Source organism: Onychomys torridus, chromosome 6 (assembly GCF_903995425.1).
Source record: "Onychomys torridus chromosome 6, mOncTor1.1, whole genome shotgun sequence".
Classification (NCBI taxonomy): domain Eukaryota; kingdom Metazoa; phylum Chordata; class Mammalia; order Rodentia; family Cricetidae; genus Onychomys; species Onychomys torridus.
Window position 1 is genome coordinate 9342564 of NC_050448.1, and position 19447 is coordinate 9362010.

General features: G+C 42.5%; 1 long non-coding RNA gene across 1 annotated transcript; it reads right to left on the bottom strand.

Annotated features, from left to right (window-relative positions):
• Window positions 1–3520: 3520 nt before the first annotated feature.
• LOC118585205 lies at window positions 3521–11085 on the bottom strand. The gene is made up of 3 exons (XR_004945162.1): window positions 10857–11085; window positions 8946–9091; window positions 3521–7434 (listed from the first exon to the last, which is right to left on the bottom strand). It is a non-coding gene; the product is annotated as an uncharacterized LOC118585205 (long non-coding RNA).
• Between the last annotated feature and the right edge of the window lie 8362 nt (window positions 11086–19447).

Consider the following 19447-nt stretch of genomic DNA (forward strand, 5'->3'; position numbering starts at 1 on the left):
GATGCTCTGGTGTTCTGACTGTGTACAGTGGGATCCTTTCTCCCCTTCACAGAGGGCCACACTCCCTTCTGCCCACTCACTGTGGTGCTCATGGGCTTAATCATCACTAATGCGATATTTTCCGAAATGTCTCACAGTCTTTACTCTGCTGTCCCCTTGTCCCCACAATCCTGTGTGAGCGACTCTGATGTATTGCCTCCATCCCCACACTCTGTGTGTGGCTTGTCTCCTCCCCTTCAAACTACAGTGGCAATGTGGGCTGTCACCGGTTGCTAGTGTGGAGTGTGCACCACGGTTTCTACCTGTGACAGTGGCCCTGTTCACTTCGTTCTTGCAATTGTTTTCTGTGTTGGTCATTTGATTGCTGTCCTCATTTCATCTAGTTTATAAATCATAATGGAGCAGGCATCCTAACCATATCCTTCCCTACAGACCTCTCATCCAGCATAGCACAACAGGTGCTTACTGGATATTTGTTGGTTCAATTAACCAATGACAGAAGGCTGTGAGTTATTGCAGTTAATATTAAAATAATATTCCACAATATTTACCACTGCAAAGGAAGAAGAAAGATCCATTTCATTTTTAGGTGGGCATCTGACATGATTGTTCTACAGTATTTCCTCTAAAAGGTTTGGTTGCTGAGCACCAAGAATATTAATTATAATCATTTATAGGGGCTGTTCTTCATTTTATAGCCAATTACCTCATAGCCCAGTAACATTTATGAACTTCATTAAATATGTGTCATTATTTCAAACTATAGCTCAAACAGTACAGTTGTACTTGAACTAACACGTCAGGAAACAATGTACCAACTACATAGACTGCTATGCTATCATATGAAGTTATTGTTATGTAAACATAATAACAGCAATGTTTATGATTCATTTCTGATAAAGCCAGAACACAAGGCAACTTTGATATGTAATTAAAACCATTAAAGTCTGTGTACAAATTTGGAGCACTTACTAACAGCCAGCAAGAAAACAAGTTGACTTTCTAGGATTTTAAATTTATGTCTGATTCCTTTAAAATTATTTTAAATGTCTTGGAACAATGTTGCCATACACTGAGCTCAGATGCCTATGTGCACCTGCATTGGGAGAGGGACCAGACACCTGGGGTTTAGTCCCAGAGGCTCTGTAATGTCCCTGTTTGTTTGGACTGTCTAGAAACCATGCCCTTTGTTCAGTGCCTTTATCAGCTGATTAAACATGTCACTCAAACGTTTCAATCAGGAAGGAGCTGCCCAAAGAAGCCACTTTAAAAGGTACATTTCCTGCCTGGTCACTGGGAGTATCTGGTATGAGTGAGTGTGATCTGGAGTGGGGAAACGGCAGAAGCAGTGCTTTTAAAGGAAGTGCAACAAAAATAAGAATTGCAGTGATTAAGATGGGTTTGTATGCTTTGGTGGGAACTTCTCCAAAGGCATTTTATTCAATTAATCTCTTTAAAAAGTAAAATCTGTATATATTATACTACCATTTCTAATGTTTTAAAACTGATTCTTTAACAGTTTTATACACACACACACACACACACACACACACACACACACACGCAATACGTCTTGATCACATCTGCCTTCTGATTCCTCCCCAAAATGTGCCTCTCCTCCCTTCAGCCCCTTCTCCTCTTCCTCCTCCTGCTTTAGAAAACCCACAGAGTACAATTAGTAGTATCTGTATGATCATGGGCAACCAGCCAGAAGCCATACACACACTACCATTTTTTTTTTGTAATTAAAAAAAGTATGTGTGCACACTTGAATTTATGTATTCCGTGTCTGTACAGGTATCCAGGAAAGTCAAGGGCATTGGATTTCCTTGAACTACAATTACCTACAATTGTGAGACACCTGATATATGTGGTGGGAACTGAACCTATTATATCCTTTGCAAGAGAAGTAAGCTACAAAGCCATCTCTCTAGCCCTCACACCATACTTTTCAGAAACAAAATAAAACAAGGAAACCAAAGATTATGATACATAGTCATGTTCATGTTTATACCTACATAAAAAGTTTCATCAAGCATAGATTTGCATAAGTATATATGGCATTTCTATCAATCATATGTTTGTATACACACACACACACACACACACACATATATATATTCTACATAAACTTGTTTCCAAGAAAAGGTACCCCTAGAAAGTTAAACAATACACTGATAATAAGAGTTGCATTTAGGGAAGAAAACTTAGGAAACAGAGAACTGAGGGGTGAGTGAGCCTCATGTCTTACTGTATTGTCTTTCATATTATTTAAGATATTTACCACAAGTATATATCACCTATTCAAACAAATGGTTAAGTCATGATCAGTAAAGATAGAGAACAAGTTCTGATAAAACAATACAAATGTATAATGAACTAATTTAAATGTGTTTAATGAGCAATTTTAAAATATAATACAAGTACAAACAAATATAGTAGGTGTTAAATGCTGTCTAAATTGCACACTGAACATTTCATAAGGTGCAAGAGGGCAAAGATGCATTAAAAAAGTATAAGATGCTATTATCCACTGGTGGGTTAAACAGTCAAAACTTATTTTATCACACTTCTGAAGACTAGATGACCAAGGCTACTGTGCTACAGATTTGGTCCCTCCTAAGGACTTCTTGCAGTGGGACCCCTTCCCATGGTCTTGGATCCGTACATTCATACCCTGAGCCTCTTCTAGTGTCTAAATTGTCTTTTTAAATAAAAATAGCATGAGAATGAATGAGAGCCCACCATAATACCCTATTAGCTGACTTTTGAAAGGTCTGTAATCCAAATTCAGTACATCTCAATAGTGGCGGTTAGAGTTTCAACACATAAACTGTAGGGAGCATGGCATGATTCTTGAGGAATAGTCAGCTTAGTGAAGTTAACCATATGTTCTTGGGGTTTAAAAAAAAGTGTTGAAGCACATATCAAAGTGAATAATAACATTGAAACTAACCAACCTAGACTTGTTAGATCAGTGGCATCTTCCCAGGGACAAAAGGTGAAAATTGGGGCCTGGAGAGATGCTCACTGCTCAGGAGCATTTGCTGCTCTTACAGAGGATCCAGGACCCAGGTTCAGTTCCCAGCACCCATATGGCAGCTAGCAACCACCTATAACTCTAATTCCAGATGATATGGTGCCCTCCTCTGGCTTTCTGGAATATCCATCATGCACTTGCATGTGAGAAAACACTCATACATTTAAATAAATAAACTTATCTTTTATTTAAGTGAAAATCAGGAATGCATAAGAACAAAACTGCACATTAGGCCCTGTGGTTGTTTGCATGAGAAATGTCTACCATAGGCTCAGATATATGAATACCTGGACCCCAGTTGGTGCCACTGTTTGGGGTATGTTATAGGACCTTTAGAAGGTCTCTACTGAATGTACCAGGCTCTACTGACTCCCCACAGGAGGCCTTAACTTCTTGTAGGAGGGAATGGGGGTGGGTTGGGGGAGAAGCTGGAGGGATGGGAGAAGGAAAGAGGGGGATCTGTGATTGGAATGTAAAATTAATTTTTTTAAAAAAATCTTAATTAAAAGGAAAAGAAGGTATGGCCTTGACAGAGGAGTACATCACTAGGAGTGGGCTTGGAGAATTTTTAGCCTTACTCCACTTCTGGTTTGCTCCCTACTTCCTGTTTTCACTTGAAGGTCCGCTGCTCCTGACACTTCCTGCTGTGCCACCCCACCATGACGAACTCTTTCCCTCTAGAACTGTAAGGCAAATAACTCTTTCTTTTGTAAGTTGCTTTTGGTCTCAAGATTTTATCAGAGCAACAGGTAAGTAATTGATATAGGTACTGTCATCCTCTCTGGGGTGAAATTATTTCACCAAGTTATAGTATTGGAAACATGACTCCAAATCAACCCACTATTTTAAGCAATGCATTGGAAACATGTTATCCCCATGTTGCTCAAATTTGTCTAGAGAAGAGAAAGTTGGATGACTGGGAATGTTTTATTTGATACCAATTGCTTAATGATAAGAATAGGTGAGACTTTATAAAATGCAGAACTCCCTGTCTAGGGGTAGACATTATGAATTATCCCTTTCTCAGTCTGTGTGGTAAATACTGAGCTGAGAGCCCTCTCCTGTGCATGGGTCATTTGGGGGACTTAAGACATATTAATGAAGGCAACCCCCACATCTACACCATGGTGCTCAGTCTTAGCTACTATTTTAACACACTGGCCTTTGTTTTTCTTGCTTGCTTTCCCCCAGCTTCTCTTCTTCTTCTTCTGCTTCTTCCATTTTGACATTCTTACAGGTCAAACAGTATGTGATCCACTGCAAAGCACCACACCAAAACAACTTAGTCTGTAACCCTCCAGACCCACAAAGCACAGCAATGAACCCATTCTGGCACCTGCTAGGTTAGGGGTCCCTATAGGGCAACTCTACAGAAATTGATCAGCAATGCATGGAAGAGTATTTCTGATGTCATAAATCCCCCTAAGAAATAAAATGGAGAACAACACAACTGCCTTGAAACTGCATCAGCTACTTCCAGAATATGATCGTTTTCTTCCTGACTGGCTCTTGAGATCCTAATTCTCAGCTGGCCAAATCTACCACCATCATCAGTTGCCCTGCTAGAATGAAGAGATAGATGCTTTTATTCACTCAGATAATAGAGGAGGACCTTGGCACAAGGGAGACCTTCAGAACTCCAGAAGGAGTTAATGCACGTCAATGAAACAAAGGCTATCTCAGCAGCCATTCGCTTCTTTACACATGGACTATGATTTGTGTCAACCTTGGGCTTTCTTCTTGTGCAATGTCCATTTTGTAAGTTTCTCAAGAAAGATATACTGTAAAATAGAACAAGAGAGTACTCTGAATTCCAAGACTGTACACAGAGAAGCAAGAACTCAAGCGCCAATAACCAGGTTCCCCAGATGACCCTTTACTTGGGCCAAACAGCAGCTCAAAGATGCTTCAAAGCAAACGGATGATGAACTTGGTTGTTTGCAGGTCCCAAGCTGTTTCCCCGCCCTGAATCCAGGAGCTACAGTCCATGCTGTTAGCTACCAACCACAGCAGAACGCACTGCCCACCTCAGCTGCCACCGAACTGACTGAACCTCAGAAAGGAAGCTGGCTGAGACCCTTCAGGGACAATTCTCTAGGCTGTGGGTGTTCCTGCGTGGCATGGATCCTGGGGTAAACCAAAGAAAGAAGAAGTCACTGACTCTGAAACAGCCAGAGGTGTACTTATGGTTTGTGTGCTAGCTGGCTGTTTTTCCAGCCTAACCAATCAACCTAAATAGCAAAGTTATATTTGACCTGAGGGTCTGGCCTCATTTTCATCAAAACACCAGGTTTTTGTTGTCATTGTTGTCTGAGTCTTAATAAAAGAATCTGGGAAGTTCTCCTTCCAAAGGGAAGTGTTCTCCAGTTACTTCATGGTGAGTAGGAAGCTGGAAAGCCAGGCTGGCACAATGCTCACAGTCCAGCTGAGTTCTGGGTGCTGCTAAGCCAAGCTAGAGAGGACACTGGGGAATGCAAAGATTCATCTGTCATCACTTGCTTCTTCTTACCCTGGCTCAGCACTGCCTAGGGAAGCCAGCACTGCTTTGCAGTTTACATCACAGCCATCAAATGGGCGTGGCTCCTCGGGCTAGCCATGCTCTCCTCCAGCTTTCTCATGCTTTCTCTCTGTGGCAGTGTATTAAGGGGAGGTATGGCTTCAGGATTAGGCTACCGTAATAAAGAACCCAACCTCAGTGGCTCGTAACAACAAAACTTACTCCTCACTCAGGCTATGTATCAACCTAACCCTGTGGGAATTCTGTTTCACGTGGCCTCCATCTCAAAACCCATGCTGAACAGCAACCTTTACCTGAGCAACTGATCTTGTGGAAGATTTGGAATGATTTCTTGGCCTTTAAAGTTTCTGTTCACAGCATTGCATTCACATTTTATAGAACTTTCCCTTGAAAAATATGAACAAATGTCTCCAGACCCCAAAGACAGACTAAAATGTGGATTACCCCAAAGTCTAGTACAGTAAGCCAATGGGTTTGCTGGGTTAGGAGTTCCAGGAGAGTGGTTAACCCAGAAGCAACTGCACCACAGGAACGTCTCACCCGGGCATGGATGACAGCTTCCCACAGCTGCAAAGATGAAGGAAGGCACCCCTTCAGTTCGTCTTGTGTGCTGTCACCCAGTACCATGTGTGGTTGAGGCAGGATCACACAGAGCTTGGAGGGAGATCAGAAAGAAGTGTCTGAAACCTCCTAGGGGTCTAGGAGGGGGGCACACCAGCGGATCTGATGATGAGGGTCCCTTGAGAGTGGTCACAGCTGCATGACACAGATGGCAGCAGCTGTCACGCTGAGAGGGCCGTGTTCCACAGCACTGAGCATACAGTCACATGCCAGACTTGACACAGACAGGGCAGGATATTTACTTAATCCACCCAAGAAGGGACAGCTTTCCATAGCCGCTTCCTAACTCTGTGCCCTTCAGCAAATTATTATGGAGATTGTGGCGTAGACTTGGAGATGACAATAGATTGATTGAGTAAAACACGGATTAAAATTGAGAGTTTTAGTAAAGCTAAACAGGTTTGATAAGTTCTATCCCACACTTTATAGTCTAGACTTCAGGCAAAGAAATTCTCATTCCTTTCAAAGTAAGTATTCTAATATGCAGATGTACAGACATTAATTACTTCTCTTGGGAAATGATTGAATTTTAATATTGCCCTTACATGTTGTTTTAACCAAAAGTTGTAATTTTTGCAGTGGGAATTTCATTCCCCAAAGAATGTTGATAATATGACCTGCCGACACTGATGATGCTTGAAGCTTTCTGTTTTGGAGCTTGTAATCCTTACCTGTGGCTTCAGCCCTAAGTGAGGCTCTTCTTCCCTGGAGAGGACTGGTGAGCCTGTGACTCAGGACCAACACAACTCTGAGAACAGTTGATTGACCTTTTCCTGGGTTTCCAGTAATCTGTCTTGGTTTTCAACCAGCATGTTTGATTTCTAAAGCTAGTTTTGTTGTCCTGCTGGTTCTAGCCTTCTGGAAACCAGAATCTCCCTGCCCCTCCCAGACTGTGATCTCTTTGTTCAGTCTTTAATAAGAATTAAACAAGGCCACAGCTCTGCTACTGTCAAGACATTTACCTGTTGCCTCCCACAGGACTCTTCTAATATCCCTGGTCCACTGGGCTGGATCATCACCTTTGGTGAACCGATTGCACTTTTGGTCCCAATGATGTCATGGCCCCAGTTAGCCAACTTCCAATGGCCCAGGCACCAATCACATTTCAGTTCAGCAGCAATCAGAAGAGGAGAAGACATTTTGTAGATTGTCATGGGAACCAAAGCCAGAGCTGGCTGGCATAGTGTGAGTAGTTCTTCTAGTCTTTTAACATAAGACACGGTCTTCAGTCATTGAGGTTACCAGAGATGTTCTCCTGAACAGGAAACAGAAGTGACAATGAACAGGGACAGAGTTTCCATGGCTGTGCTTATCAATCAAGGTCCTGGTGATAATAATGAGGATCCCATGAACATGGCTTCAAACATTTCTATCAGAAATGCTGAATAGACATTTACATTGCCCTGGAATTGATATCTTGATAACTTTACTTTCTACTACACCTATAGTTGGGCCACACATTAATCCCAGAACAAAGAAGGAGCAAAAAAAAAATCATCCCTTACCTCAATCCTCTCAATCTGCACTTAGGTCCCATCTCTAGTTAATATGAAACTGGAAGCTGAGGACCAGAGAGGTGGCTCAGCACGTAATCTGCTTGCTATGACAACCTGAGCTTGATCCCTGGAACCCACAGAAAGTCAGACATGGATGTATGTATGTAGAGACAGGATAACTGAAGTTCTGGAGCCAGCTAGCCTGGATGAGGCTTCACAGAAGAAGCAAGAGAGCCTGCCTCAACAAGGTAGGTAAGAACCAACTCCTGAAAGTTGTCCTCTGACCTACACACACACACACACACACACACACACACACACACGGGGGTGGGGGGAAAGGGGGCAATTAATTACTTTTTTGGGGGGGAGGGTTGAGACAGAGTTTCTCTGTATAATAGCCCTGCCTATCCTGGAACTCGCTCTATAGACCAGGCTGGCCTCGAAATCACAGAGATATGCCTGCCTCTGCCTGCTGGGATTAAAGGCGTGTGCCACTGAAAGGATCAAGCAGAAGCCATAACAGGCTGCTCAGTTTCATTTTCCTGTGACTGAGCAAGCAGTTTCTGGGAGGGCCGTGAACAAAAGACATAGTCCTTACAGTAGCTCCCTTTCTGCACATGCTCTGTCTGTTCAAGGTTCAGCCAGTTGTTTACAGTCCGGGACCCCTCAACTTAGAGCTACATGCATGGGTCAATGTAAACATGTGAGGCCAGCCAGCCCCCATGGCAGCTCAAGGACAGAGCCTGGGACTTGTTCAGGCTCTGCCCAAAAATGATAACTGTAACCCCCCAACCAGTAAATTCAAAAGTTAAACACCCTCAAGCAATCATCCAATGCCAAGGCTTGTACCACCCTGCTTGTGGTTTTCCCCTTTGAAAAACCCTCCACCCTGAGGGCTCAGGGCCATCCCCCTCCACTTGCTGTATCGAGTGTTGGACACGGAGGGACCAAGCCTGGGCTTTCTTGTTATCAATAAACCCCTGTGTGTTTTGCATCGGGTATCGGCTCTGTGGTTGTCTTGCTCAAAGGTCTTGAGATATGGGCACAACACCAACACCACCCAGCTAAATTAATTAATTTTTAAATTGCCTTTAAAAACCAAAGGTTGGAAAGGATAGTATGGTGTCCTATGTAAGCAATGGAGCTCTCCTTAAGAGGCACTACTTCCCCAGAAAAGAGGCTAAGTACTTTGTTCTCACATGCCAATATCATTCACTGCAACATTAGCATCTACCACCAGTGAACTCCGAGGCTTGGGGCCCAAACTCACCTTATTTCTCTTGCAACAGTTCAAAGCCAGAGCTTCCCCTCCAAGTGATGGGCATCCTGTGGTCTTTGTTTCATTTTGTTTCAGTTTATCTTCCACCCTGTGACTTTGCCACCATTTCCCTGACCATCATCATCTACAGTCCGGTCCTAGGGTAGGAAGATGTGCCGGCACAAAACACAAATACCACTTAAGTGCTTTGACCTTCAAGTGTCCCAAGTCACTTCTGCTCATAATCTGCTTTAGCGTAGACAAAGTATGAACCAAAGAGGGCTAGGAGTTCAGTCCCTAGCTGGGAAGTGCTTTCCCAGAGGTTTCCTTCCTTGTTGATGGGGGTGGGGAGCACAAGTTTAGTCACTATCTACTCTATGGACTCAGCCATCCTGAGTCATAACCACTACAACTGCCCCAGAGTAACCCTAATCAAGTTTTCCTGAGCAGTTTCTCAGAAAACTATGAATAGGCTAGCCCATTAGAGTGTTGTGCCCAACTCCAATATTAGCTTAAAGTAAACCAGATACATTAAAACTTGGACGAAATCACCTTCGTCTAAGCCAATAGATATGTCTCTCCTTCTGACACACAATGCCACTTACTGCTACCCAGGGCTACAATTCTGTCAGTGAGTCCTTCAACAATTTCATTCTGTGCTCTCCTGGATCTGTCTGCCTGCCTTTCCTTGGTCTCAAAGTACCTGGAGGCTGGTTCTCACTCAAAAGGGCTATTGCTCCCTGTCTGCCTGAAACTGGTATGTCACTTAGTGCCGAGTGATGGGGAGAAGACTGTTACCTGGATTAGAGGTGCTCACAAGAAGTAGACAGCCACCCGCCCAGGGATGCTCCCCCACAGAACTGCACTCTGGGCCTCACTTTGGTACTGCCTTTCACAGAGGAGCAGCATCCTTGGGTGTAATTGACACAGGTCCATGGATGGGGTAGAAAGATGCTCTCGAGACCAGCATGTCTTCCTTGTCTAGATGTTTCTAAAGAAGGGCTAACGGAGTAAGAAGGGACTGAACCCCAGCATGTTTTGGAAGAAAACAATGGACTGGACAGCCTCAGCCCTCTGACTTGAGGAGCATGTGACTACACCTCAGTGGTCTCAATGGCATCCTGTCAAAGAGCCTGGAAGTTCCTCTGTGAGGTTCTAGATGAGCAATGAGCCAGTCATCTCTTTCTGAGAGGTCCTCAGTGTTTAAGTAGGGGTGGGAATCAGAAACAAGCCAACACTACCTTCAGTGAAACTTTAAATGTTATATGTAGAAATTTACTCAAGTAAGGCCATAATATCAACTAAAACCAGCTCAAAATAGTGTGGCCAATGACATCTCCCCAGCACACAGATGCAGGCATTCTGTAAGACATCTGCCCCATCTTTCCTTCTTGGCCTCACTAATCTAGAGTGGAACCATGGAGAAGAGGAACATTTAAGGTGTGTGTACCTCCCTTCCTCCGTTCCAGCACCCAAGGTCTACAGCTCCGGCCTGTGCTGCATGGAGGCAGAGAGATGAGCTTTTAATAGCCTTTGAAATTAAATGCAGCCTTAATTAGCAAAAGTGACATGAAAGTTATAGAACCAGTTGAATACGTTGTTAAGAGACAGGAAATGGGGAAGTTATCAGACCATAGCTCACATCAGTAATTGGAAAGAATAAGATGGTTGTCCTCCACTAACTTGAATCTCCTCAGTTCACTGCTAAGCCTATTTCTGAATCATTACCTTTTGCTATTTGCCCGATTGAGACTAACTTCCTAATTTCAGGGGTGGAGCTATAAGCAGACTCTTTTTGCCTTAAAACATCAGGCTGCTGAGCATAGGTAAAACTTAACCAGCCTTTAATTCTGCCATGCAATGTCCTTTGTGCCAAAAAAGTCCAATAAGGAGATGTGTCTCTGAGCAGACCTTCACACTCACAGATGGCAAAAAAGGGTGCAGGGTGGTTCCCACTGGCTCTGATTCCCTGACGTGGCTGATACATCCCCTTCAGAGGACAGCACAGGAGCGGCTCTGACGTGGCACACCCCACAGTGTGGACAAAGGCTGAAGAGGCTCAGCAGGAGGAGCAAGGCCACCTCTTCACTAACTGATCCACACAGCCAGCAGATACCCAGCACTGAAGGGCATCAGGCATTCTGCTTCACAGTCAGGACACACTGGTGAACAAAAGAAAATGTGTCAGCTTGTGTTGTAGTAGAAAGAGACAATAAATAATAAAAATGAAATCTGTGGTAAGTGAAGCCAGTCAGCATGCTGTGCTGTTTCTTGAGGGAGAAGATTCAGGGCAGAGGCTCTGAGGGGAGGCTGATTGGGTTGTTTGTTCTCTGAGGCACAGTGAGACAGACTTCATGTGGAGGTCCATTTTGCGGGACATGTGGTCAGAGAGGCCAGGAGGTGTCTGTCCTCTTAAGGAATCTGATGTGGATTCTGAGGAAAGCTGAGGGCCAAGCATGGCTTTGAGCAGAGGAGGGGGTGATCTGAGTTTCGTTTAAGATTATGCAGAGGGCGTGAAGACAGGATTGAACTTAGGCAGCAGTGGCTGTGAAAGGTTCACTAGCACGCTATGGCAATGATTCTAAGTAGCTAATGGTGACTAGGGTGGAAATAATGAGAAATCACCAGGGCTTTTTTAACCTGATGTCTTTAAAATCTAAGATTATTCTCATTATGTTGTCTACAAAGATCTTGTACTTCTGTACTGAAGCAATGCTTCTATCCCAGCCTCTCAGAAACTGGGACTACAAGGATGTTCCACTGTGTCCATCAGATTTGCGTTGGGGTGTGTGTGTGTGTGTGTGTGTGTGTGTGTGTGTGTGTGTGTGTGTGTGTCTGCACAATTTGGGGGATGCGTGCAAGCGTGTATAGCCATGTGTGCATACCAGAGGACAAAGTTAAGTGTCTTTCTCAATCATTTGCCATTTTATCTTTTTAGACAGCGTCTCCACAGAACTAGGAGCCCATGTACTTGCTTAGAATGGCCGTCCCACAAACCAGAGGGGACTGCTGGTCCCTGTTTCTCCAGCATTGGGGCTACAGGCTGTGGTGCAATGGGGGCCACTTTGGTTGGTGTTTTATTCATGAGGGTGTCAGGCATGGAACTCAGGTCCCCACACTTACACAAGAAGTTCTTCACCAGCTGAGCCATCTTCCCAGACTGCTAGTTGCAAATCTTGAAGTGTAGAGCCACCACGACATCCTGGCAGACTGAGGCACAAAAATCACAAGTAACTAAGATTTTTCACCCACACAGCTGAAAAATGAAGATGTCGTCAGTGGAGACAGGAAAGCCTGAAGAGAAGTGGGTGGAAGAGCACGTCAGGAGGTCAGTTGAGACAATTCAAGACAGCAAGCAGAGGTTGACAGCTGATTTCCAGTCCAGCGTTTGGGAGAAAGGCTTTGGCTGGTGTTGTAGCTCGGAGTTCATGGGTGACTGACTTAGGAGGAAATAGTGGTGAGTGGAGAAGAGAAGAAGCAAAGCCAGGCAAACAGTGCATTGGAGAACAAGTGCCACTGAAAGCCTGAGTTTAATCCATCGGCACAGACCGGAAGCCAGCCTACAGCCCAGGCCCTGGTGCCATGTCTCCTGACAAGCGTGAAATCACCTGATTTATGCTCTCAATGGTGTCAGCACTGGGGGTGGGGGGGCTGGTCCTGGGAAAGAATGGCGCCGAGTCCCTGGAACTTGCAGTTTGTTGGGAGCACAGGCATGGGAGGCTCCAGGGCCCAGGAAGAACTCTGAAGCCAGTACCCATAGACACTTACAGTTAGCTTGGCAAACACCTAAACACCCACCCCAAGTCCATGTGTGTGAGCAGCACACACGGCTTTAGTAGTAGCTTTTGTGTATAAGAGCATCATACATTAAGTAGGGTTTATCCCAGAGCTACAGTGAACATTAAAAAGGTTACCCATGTGACATATCACAACCTAGCTCTATGGCTGGAAATCCACACATCTATCTCAGTAAATGCAGAAATGGTGTGTTCAATAAAGTCTAATAAGTTCTGGTTTCAAATGCATTTTGTTTTATGTGTGTGGGTGTTTTGCCTGCTACAGTTATTTCTTATGAGCTTTAAGGAGAAGAAGAGAACTTCACTTCCTTTTGGAGCAGCCCAAAGGCACAGATGCTTGTCTCTTCTCTTCTTTCCCAGCAGGCCAGATATCACATGACCAGTTTGATACCAGTGTCCAGTGGTCACTCGTCATTGTCTTGGTCTTGGTATCAAGAAAACTTATCACAAACTGCCGCCTTTCCTTATCAAGACAGCCTGGGATAAGAATGATGTACTCCAGACTAGCAAGATGGACAGCTGAGATCGATTCCCACGACCCACACTAGTGGAAAGAACCAACTTCCAAATTGTCCTCTAACCCTCACACAGGCCCCTCCTCTGCCATAGACACAAAAGGAATAAATGAATATAGAATAAGTTAAGCAAGAAATGAACATTAAAAATTAGAGTAATGGACTCCTCCACACACACTCGCACATAAACACAGTTAGAGACCTTTATCACTCTCATGCAATGCACACAGTAAATACATTCTATTCTGCATCTCCTTCATAAGGTTGAGAACTGAACTAGAGAACAGCCTCTCAGAGAACACCCAGAAACGACATTTCTCCCCTGCGGGAGGCGAACAGTGTCTTTTACTTGGCATATATTCAAAGTGATTAGGCAAAGAGTAGTGTAGGAATGCACTATTTAGAAAGTTACACGGGGATATTTCAATATAAGGAAACCACATACATAATGAGAGAGAGTGTGTGTCTCATTATGCTGCCCTGGCCAGACTGGAATTCACCATGTAGACCGGACTAACCTTGAGCTCACAGAGATCCGCCTGCTTCTGCCTCCTGAGTGCTGGGATTAGAGGCATGAGACACCATACCCAGCAGGAAATAGATTTTTTGTTGTTTTTTGTTTTTTTGTTTTTTGAGGCAGGGTTTCTCTGTGTAGCTTTGCGCCTTTCCTGGATCTCACTCTGTAGACCAGGCTGCCCTCAAAATCACAGAGATCCACCTGGCTCTGCCTCCCGAGTGCTGGGATTAAAGGTGTGTGCCACCATGTGTGGTTGCAGATTGAATCTTAAATCTAGAATTTGGTTGTTAGAGTCAAGAAACTAACAGACTTCTACTGCCTCCATGGCCTGTTTTTTCACTTGTGACTACTTAGCCTGTTTAGATAACGTTAGGGTTATATCTTTCAAAGAACTTTTGGGTTTGTTCTACCACTTCTTTTTTTTTTCCCTTCCAGTCATTTTCTTTTAATTTTAAAACAGATTTATTCTTTTTTGAGGAGGTCCCTACCAAGATTCGCATAAATAGCGTTAGAAATTACAAGTTGTCCTTTGCTGTTCATTTGTGGAAGCAGAGTGATGTGGAAACAAGATGCAGATTTTTGCTAGCAGCTGGAAGTCCCCTTGCTTTGCTTTTCTTAAGGAAAATGGGTCTGTGGTTGAGTCATAATTTTCTTCCTTTTTTTTTTTGTTTTGGTGTAAAGTTATTAGCTTGTGATTAAATAAGTAAACATCTGTCTGTTGGCGTCACATAAACTATCAGACACTCTGAGCTTTCTCCCTAATTTTACTGTAGACAGTTAGTAGGTCTATATGGCTTGAAATCTCAGTTTCTGGCAGGGCCTTTTTTGAATGTGTTCTTTAAAATTCTGCTTTCAACAAAATGATGTGTCTTGTTGAACCTGAAGCACATTTAAAGTAATGGAGATTCTTTAGCATAAAGATTTGTCTCTTCTTTTCCTTAGCTGATCATACTTTCATTTCTCATGACAGTGACTCAGTATGGGTCCAAAAACCATTGTGACCATTGTGTCATAGTGCTTAGATAGCCAGGTTTGGGCTAGTGTAATTGTTCTCTTGGTTGCAGAAAGGCAACAGAACAGGATAATTTGGGGGCTAGAGAGAATGGCTCAGAAGGTTAAGGAACACTGGCTCTTTGCCAGAGAGCCAGTCAAGTGATTAGCTGGAACTCCTGGTTTATGGGTATTATTCTTGCATTGTGCATAAAAATAGCGTTATAGCCTTATTTTGGAGGTGTTGGAGTGATGGCTCAGCATTTTAAGACATTTGCTGCTTCCATAGAGGTTCGGGTTTTGGTTATGCAGCACCGCACATGGTGGCAACACACGATCATATAACTTCAGTTCTGGTGGAACTATACGCCCATTTCTCACCTCTTCTGTCACCCAGGCCACACATGGCTACCAACATACAGACATGCAAGAAAACAGTCACACACTTAAAATAAATAAACCTAAGTTGAAAAAATTCTAAACTCCTTGGATATATGTATGTCAAGAGGCCAGAATACCTTATAAACTAGCTCTGAGATGAGTGGGAATAGGCATTCTCTAAAAAATTGTACTTTCCTAGTGCAGGAGACTCAAGAAGTGAAAAGTTTGAACTCAAGTAGAACTTGTCATTCAACATGGTAGATAGTGTTAGGAAGAGGACAATATTCAAATAACATTGAAGAGGACGGTGAATACACATTTATGAGTCAGCAAGATAGGGTAAAAGAGTATGGCTTTAGGTTTTAATCTTGAGCTTTTTGAACAATAAGAAAGAAAGAAATCTAGCATTACCCAAGGAGGAAATTAAGCAAAATAGCCAGCAAACCTTTCTAACCTTGCTTTTGCAAAAAATCAGCCCACAAAGCACAGAAGTATTTCTGTGAGCTGGAAGGAGGAAGGGTACCCAGTGGATGGCAATTTAGAATGCTTGTACTTTGTGACTACTGGCTTGCAGAGTTTAAAATGGATAGATTGTTTTTGACCAGTCATTTGAACATTTAGTAAATTATCCAATGCCAAGCAAAAGAGTACTTGGCAAAGCTGTCAATAGGCGAAGAAAACCTAAAAAAAGAAAAAAAAAAAAAAGGAAAATCAAAACTTTCCCCACAAATATCAGTTAGAGATTTATATTGTGTCTGAGAAAACTAATGGGAACATGGCTTATTTGAGGGACTAACTAAGGTCTGCAGTTACTTTGAAGCTTTTTCAATTTGGCAGGGCAAGAATTAGCACTCAGCCTGTGTCACATCAGCTAACAATTCATTGCTAACAGGGCAACTCAAGTAGCCTAGCCAATAATAAGGTCTTCTGATGCCAGTGGGCCATGGTAAGAGTGTGGGTGTACTGTGCACTATTCCTATAGAGGCTAGAAACTTGTAACCACTAATTCATCTACCTGTGAATGCAAGTAGGAAATGTTGTGTGAATTTGTGTAAAGAAAAGATTTTAAACAGATTATAGTTCACAAAATTTAGAATAAATGCTTTGATAAATTATGTCATATACTTTACAAAAAATGCAGCAAAAGTAATAGATAACGCTCTGAACTAGGAGAAGAGATTTGTATATATGTAGCCTCATGAAATAAAAAACATAACAAAACCATGCAGTTTAGGGAAAATTAAGACTTTGGAATTCCAAAAAGAAACTACATAGGTGGTCTTAATAACTAAAATATCTTTATCCTCATAGATTAGTATTAAGATAATTGTAATGGGCCCTGGAATAGCTCAAGTGGTAAAGGCACTTGTTTCCGAGTCTTGATGGCCAAGTTTGCTCCTCGACTCATGGTGTACGAGAGAACTGGCTTTCCCCAGACTGTCCTCCAAAAGTCCACACATTTCCTGTGGCATATGCTCCCCTCAAAAATAAGTTATTTTTTTTTAAAAGAAGATAATGGAGGAAGTTCCTAAAAGATAATTGAGAAACTATATTGCAAATTGAGCTAAATGTTTCTGCTTTATGATATGATAGGTATTGCTGATATCCTTGTGATGGCATGCTGTCAAAAAAACAAACAAAAGTCAAACCCCAATCTATGAAAATCTTCAGGTTTTACCATTATAAGGAACGTTGAAGTTGGAGGAACAGCATTATGTGACAGGTGTCAGAAACTTACAAGTAAATTCAAGAAGCAGTGAGATTGTGCAGGAACATGGATGGTCTGTGGCATGGGAAAATTACAACTGTAAGAGCTAAAAAGGCTTTGTCTAGGTTACTAGTCTAAAGAATTTTCCTTCTGGTCTGTGACTGCCCTTAGTAGTACTCATGGTAAAACAAACTAGGAAACAATAAAACCTTGACCATCCAAAGTTAGGCATTTATCTTGGACTCTTGTTCCTTCCCTGGATTGACTTGTTCATTGTTCATCAGTTCCAACCCTGAATTCCTCTTAGTGCACTTGAAGTCAAGAACTGTGATTCATCTCGCGACTTTTTGTCTTTTCAAGATAGATTTTGTCTATTCAGACTCTTTATTTTTGTATGAATTTTGGAGATCGCTTACCAGTTTCTTGCCAAAAAATAAAAACGTTTGTGTTTCCATAAATATTTTATAGAAGTTATAAAGTCAATTACAAGTTTTGTCATCTGAACGATTAGGTCTTTTGTTTCAAGTTGAATGTCTCCAACATTTAAACCATCATATTTCTTTCAAGTTATTTATGCTTTTACAATACATTTTATGTTTCTCTTGTGCAATGTGTATCTGTACATTTCACTCTTTAATTTCAGCACTCTATACGGGACATATAGTTGGTTGTGTGTTATCTTGAGTCCAGTAGGCGTCACTTGTATTATTTGGTTTAACTGATTCTTTTCATGAAATTTTCATTTCTATAACTGTCTTCTTTAACTAGAGATATTTTCGTGTTCTCCTTTCCCATGCGTTAACTATTTAAATGTGTGTTGTGTGTGTTTTTCGGGTGGGGGATGTATGGCTGCATGTGTGGAGGTCTATGGAGTCTTTTCTTCTCCTTCTACTTAAGTAAGGACCAACCTAAGTCATCAGCGAGGATACAGAACAATACAGCCATTATCATTATCAGAACTGTAGTGACCCTGGACACAGGCTATCACAATCATAAGAGCTGTGGTGAGACTGGGCACACAGCCATCATCATCATCAGAACTGTGGTATTACAAATCATACAACCATCATCATCATCAGAACTGTGGTGAGATAAAGCATACAACCACCATCATCACCACAACTGTGGTGATGTAGAATATACAGCCATCATCATCCGAACCATCATAATCATAAGAACTGTGGTTAGACAGGACACACAACCATCATCATTATCAAAACTGTGGTGATACAAAACATACAGCCATCATCATCAGAATTTGGGTGAGCCTAGGTCACACAGACATCATCAGCACCAAAACTGTGTTGAGCCTGAAAACACAGCCATAATCATCAAAACTGTGTTTTGAACCTGAACACATAGCCATCATCCTTACCAGAACTGTGGTAAGCTTAGGACACACACTCATAATCATCATCAGAACTGTGGTGAACACAGAAACACAGCCGCCATCATCATCATCATCATCATCATCATCATAACTGTGGTGAGCCTAGGACATGCAGCCATCATCACCAGAATTGTGGTAAGCCTAGGGCACAGGGCCATCATCATCATCATCATCATAACTGTGGTTAAGCCTGGACACAGCCATCATCATATTCCATCTCCTGAATATAGCAATGGATTGAGAAACGAGAAGCTGATGCCAGCCAGAGCAGTGTATGTCACCTGGGGCATTCACTTGTTTCTGTGCTGAAAAAGATTGTCTCTTATTGGACAGTCTATCCTGTGTCTTTGTCTGTCTGTCTGTCTGCCTTTCTGTTTGTCTGACCTGCTGCCTGGCTGGCTGCCTATCCACCTGTCTGGCTGTCTCATCTCTCTGTGTTCTGTCTCTCTGTCTCTTTCTCTTTTGTCTCTCTCTCTCTCTCTGTCTCTGTCTCTATGGTGTGTGTGTGTGTGTGTGTGTGTGTGTGTGTGTGTGTTGTGATTTTAGAGACATTGATTGCTACTTATCACCTTCAAGGACAGCTTGGTTGAGGTGAACCTCCTGGAGAAAAAAATAGTCAAAATTGAGGGATAAAGAAAATCACTTCATGATGCTTTTTGGAGTCCTAGACCCAGCTGAGCCTGAGGTTCATGGATATTCATTTGTATTGCATTCACTTAAAAGTCTATGCATGGGGAAGACTGGAGAAACATCACAGCCACATTGCCTTACTCCCCACTCAATTACAGACCACAGTGGGACCGGGAAACTGCTGCATGTCTACTGCTTCTCACATAGCCTTTGCTCACATCGTCCTAGGGCTATGTTATTATTGGTGAAGATAAATAAGCCAGTCACAGAAAGCAAGTGCAGTGTGCTTCCACTTGTAGTATTCCCAGAAAGGTGAAATACATCAAGAGAAGGTGAGAAAGTGAAGGTCTGCCATTCAGTGAATGCAGAACTTCATCTGAGGTGAACTTCTGGAGATGATGAGTGTCCCTCTGCACACGCTGCAAAGTATGTAAGAAAAAAATCACTATTACCAATGTAGTGAAGTATAAGCCTGAATATGTTTAAAATGGTAAACCGTGTTCTGAGTATTTACTCCAAACTATTTTTTAAGTCTTCTGGATTTATCATGTTGAAATTGTATTTTAAAAAGGGTTATTTTGCTTCT